This window comes from Mandrillus leucophaeus, unplaced genomic scaffold (assembly GCF_000951045.1).
Source record: "Mandrillus leucophaeus isolate KB7577 unplaced genomic scaffold, Mleu.le_1.0 Scaffold18, whole genome shotgun sequence".
Classification (NCBI taxonomy): Eukaryota; Metazoa; Chordata; class Mammalia; order Primates; family Cercopithecidae; genus Mandrillus; species Mandrillus leucophaeus.
Window position 1 is genome coordinate 5,043,554 of NW_012101809.1, and position 4,878 is coordinate 5,048,431.

Below are 4,878 nucleotides of genomic sequence, written 5' to 3' on the forward strand. Positions count from 1 at the left end.
ACTCTTTCTGACCTTCACCTGTGCCCCTGTCTCTGGCCCCTCATTCTCCTCCAAGGTTAGCCATAGAAACCAGACTCCCTCTTCCCCAGGGTGGGTCATAGAAACCAGAACCCCTTTCTCCCTGAAGCCAGCCATAAAACCATAAAACCTAAAAATATTACTCTAGACCCAGCGGGTGGTGGTTCACGCCTGTAATCCCAGCACTTTGGGAGGCCGAGGTGGGCGGATTACCTGAGGTCAGGAGTTCAAGACCAGCCTGGCCAACATGGCAAAACCCCGTCTCTACTAAAAAATACAAAAATTAGCCAGGTATGGTGAGAAGCGCCTGTAGTCCCAGCTACTCGAGAGGCTGAGGCAGGAGAATCGCTTGAACCCGGGAGGCGGAGGGTGCAGTGAGCTGAGATGGCGCCACTGCACTCCAGCCTGAGTGACAGAGAGGCTCTGTCCCAAGAAAAAAAAAAAACAAAGCAAATTACTCTAATCCTCACCCCCAATATTTCTGCATGAACACTGGTCATAAAGAAATGATTTGACCTGCCTTGTTAGATTGCAGGTCACAAGATCCCCTTCTCCTGTCCCATGGGAGAAAGAAGTGCTGCCCAGAGAGGCCCGGGAGAACCTAAACGGAAGCCTTGCTGGGCTCCCCCCCAAGTCTATAGCATCAGCTCAGATCTTTTTTTGTCCAATCGTATTTCTGCGTGGTTGTTTCCATACTCTGTTGAACCTAAGCATAAAAATGGACCATTTCCTCTGTGTCTTTGGGTCTTCATCCTGAAAACTCTGGCATCAAATTACTATGTATGCTTTTCTCCTGTTGATCTGCTTTTTGTCAGTGATTTTCAGCGAACTTTCATTGGGTGAAGGGGAAGTTTTCCCTCCCCTACAGTTCCTTCTTTAGAGAAGCCTTCCTGAACCTCCTGCTGAGACCCGTCCTGTGGACACAGGCTTTCAGAGCCCCTGGATGTACTTCCACTTCCAGCACTTAATACAATTGTAATTACTTTTTGAGGTGGGTGGGTTATTTAATATCTAGGGGCTCCCATTGTATGATAAAGGCTTAAAGTCTTCATCTGTTTTATTCACTACCATATGCCCAATGCTTAGCAAAGTGCGCCTAGTACATAAAGGACGCTCAGTAAGTATGAATGAAGAAATGCACGAACAAGTGAATGAAGAAAAGAAGTGAACCTTGGACCAAGATAAATTTGTAGGGAGGCAAGAATTCAGACACAAAAGGGAGACAGCACGCACCTGCACAGCTCCGTGAGAAGAGAAAAGACGGTACACTTCTGAGACGGTACAGCTCTGTGAGATGAGTGGGGGGCGAAATGCCTGTACAAAGCTCACTGCCATGGCAGCTGCCACCAGATCACCTCCCACTGGCCTCCTCTAGACCCTCAGGGACCTCTCCCCATCTCACATGCCTCTCCTCATCAGAGCCAGTCAGCACAAGCAGGGAGAAGTCATTTCATGTGACTCCAAAGGGCTGGGCAGAGCTGAGCCCCAAATAGAGAACTCCCTCATTTTCTTCTTCTTTTTTCTTTTTCTTTTTTTGAGACAAAGTTTTGCTTTTGTTGCCCAGGCTGGAGTGCAATGGTGCGATCTTGGCTTACTGTAAAATCTGCCTCCCGGGTTCAAGCGATTCTCCTGTCTCAGTCTCCCAAGTAGCTGGGATTACAGATGTGCACCACCATGCCTGGCTAATTTTGTATTTTTAGTAGAGACAGCGTTTTACTATATATTGGCCAGGCTGGTCCCAATCCCCTGACCTTAGGTGATCCACCCACCTCGGCCTCCCAAAGTGCTGGGATTATAGGCATGAGCCACCGCACTCCGCCATCTTCTTTTTTTCTTAAGAGATGGGGTTTCGCCATCTTGCCCAGGTTGGTCTTGAACTCTGGCCTCCAGTGATACACTTGCCTCAGCCTCCCAACCTGCTGGGATTACAGGCATGAGCCACCGTGCCTGGCTGGACTCCCTCATTTTCAATGAGAGCCTTGGAAGTAGGAGCATGTTAGTGTGGACATGATTTCTCTGCTCCCATCGTAGTCTTTCGGTCCCAGTGCCCTTCCTCATATGGGGATGCTGAAGGTCTCTCTTGTATCATCGTCACAAATTGGGGCAGGTGCCCAGGGGTTTATATGAATCACATAGAAACCTACCCATCTGCTTGGCCAGGACTACCTCCCTGGGAGAGCAGTCCCCTCCCCTGGGAAGTTGGCAATGACCAGTGACTTTCCCTCTGTCCTCCCCTTGATCGGTTGCTCAGAAGCACCACTGGATTTGTTGGTCCTCCTTCCCCCATCTAGGAATTCTCTCCTCCCTGGCCTGCCTCTGGACTCTGCCTCTGTGATTAACCCTTTCTCTCCCTTGTGGTCTGCTCTTCCCACTCCAAAACTAAAAGTCTTAGTCCTTCCTCTTCTCACACAAGCCCCTCTTCTTGATGGCCCTATCCATTTCTGCAGCTGCACCATCCTCTCCACATGGGTGAACCCCAAATATCATCACTATTCCTGACCTTGCCACCAAGCACTTCTCTCTCATCCCCAAATGCCAGCAAGATAAAGTCAAAGTCCTGAGCTAAATCCTGGAGTCTCCTGCCATCTTCCCCTCCTTTTGCAAACCTAGCTGAGATGGCGACTGCAACTGCCCAGGCTGCATGAGGGTGGGGACTGGAACAGCCAATGTCCATGCTTCCAGTACATTCCTGCCTTGTCTGGCTGGCCACTGTGTCTCCCAAAGAAGGTCCACATACAGGACACAGTCAGGGGTTTGAAACCACAATGGGGACAGAAGAGGATGAAAGATACATTTGAAGGCTGTCAAGGACAGAGGATCAAGAGAATGTATTCCCAGGTACCGAGCTCAGGGAACGTGGCTTGATGGGCCTCCTGGGCCCTCTGGCCAAGGTCTTTTACTTTTGCCAGGCTGGACTGCACGCCTCTCCACTTGGCTCTTTGTTCACTTGTTATATCTCTGTCTCCACTTCCAGACTCGAAGCCCCATTAAGACAGGACTATCTGTCTTGCTCTCTGGCCACTCTAGGCATTCAGTGAGCATCTGCTGAATAAATACATAGAACATGTTCTGCCCCTTGCCCAACTTTATGCCTTTGTTCTTTTTTTTTTTTGAGACGGAGTCTCCCTCCGTCGCCAGGCTGGAGTGCAGTGGTGTGATCTTGGCTCACTGCAACCTCCGCCTTCTGGGTTCAAGCAATTCTTCTGCCTCAGCCTCGCAAGTAGCTGGGACTGCAAGTGTGCTCCACCATACCCAGCTAATTTTTGTATTTTTAGTAGAGATGGGGTTTCACCATGTTGGCGAGGCTGGTCTCGATGTCTTGACCTCATGATCTGCCTGCCTCAGCCTCCCAAAGTGCTGTGATTACAGGCGTGAGCCACTGCGCCCAGCCTATGCCTTTGTTCTTAATTCTTCCCTTGAGATGCTCTGCACCCTCCCTCCATCTTTCTTTCCACATGTCAAAATCCTTCCCATCCTTAAGACCCATCCAAATGGTACCTTCATTGTGAAGCTTTCCCTCAACCCCTACCGCTGAGAGCCTCCTTCTCCCTGCTAACTCCCCATGGTACCTGGTTTGCGTTTATTAGATCACTTACACCTTATGCTTTGGATTATCATAATTTCTGTACCCACCTCTGTCCCCCTAATAGAGCGCCAAGTATAGCCTTTGCTCTCCTCTAGGCCTCTGCTGGGGAGATGACTCCCTCTCTCCCCAGTCCCTGCCCTGCAGACATCCTGCTATGGCCTCCATCAGCACAGATGTTGGCCCCAGACAGCCGACCCGGGTTCGCCCCATGCTTTTCTACTTCCTCAGCACAAGGAAGCACAGCTCCTTGAGGGCAGGGGCAGGCCATTGGTGTATTCTCTTCCCTATTCCCTGGCACAGTGCTTTCTATGCAGTAGGTGCTCTGTAAGTGCTCAGTATAGGAAGGTAAGAGTATTGATTGCAGTCGGCGCCTTTTTACTCCAGATGCTGCTTCCTTGGAGCCCAAAGCAGCCTCCCTAAGCCTCCTTTCCCCAGGCTGGGAGCTCACTCATGCAGACTGGGCCACCTCCAAGGTTTCCCTCCTTCCTCCGCACCCTATCACTGCTATAGCTTTGCCTAAACCAGGTCCCAACCCAGCGCTATTTCAGACATTTGCATGGCCTGACCACAGCCTGTAGGTGGGGAGGAGGCTGAGCTGCAGGGATTTTCTGGTCTCACAGGGCCTCTTGTCAAAAGCCCAGGAGCACAAAAGTTGCCTGATGAAGGGGGCAGGACTCCAGGGTGGGGGGCATCCAGGGGCCCCTGCACTTCCTGGGGTGCCGAGGAAGTAGAAAAGCATGGGGTGAACCCGGGTCTGCTTCCTGTGGCCACCATCTGTGCTGATGGAGGTGACCGCAGGGTGTCTGGGGGTGGGGGTAGGGAGTGGGGGCTGGATGAGTCATCAGGGAGGGGCAGAGGCCCAGAGGAGAGCAAAGGCTAAATCTTCCCCAAACCCTTCCTGTTTGGGCTGCCAGAGATGGAGTGGCAGTTTTGGTTTTTTTGTTTTTTGACACAGAGTTTCGCCCTTGTTGCCAGGCTGGAGTGCAGCGGTGTGATCTCTGCTCACTGCAACCTCTGCCTCCTGGGTTCAACCTATTCTCCTGCTTCAGCCTCCTGAGTAGCTGGGATTACACGTGCCCACCACCACGCCCGGCTAATTTTTATATTTTTAGTAGAGTCGGGGTTTCACCATATTGGCCAGGCTGATCTCAAACTCCTGACCTCAGGTGATCTACCCGCCTCGGCTTCCCAAAGTGCAGGGATTACAGGCATGAACCACTGAACCGGGCCTGGAATGGCAGTTTTTCCAGCAGAACTAACACCGGCATTTCAGG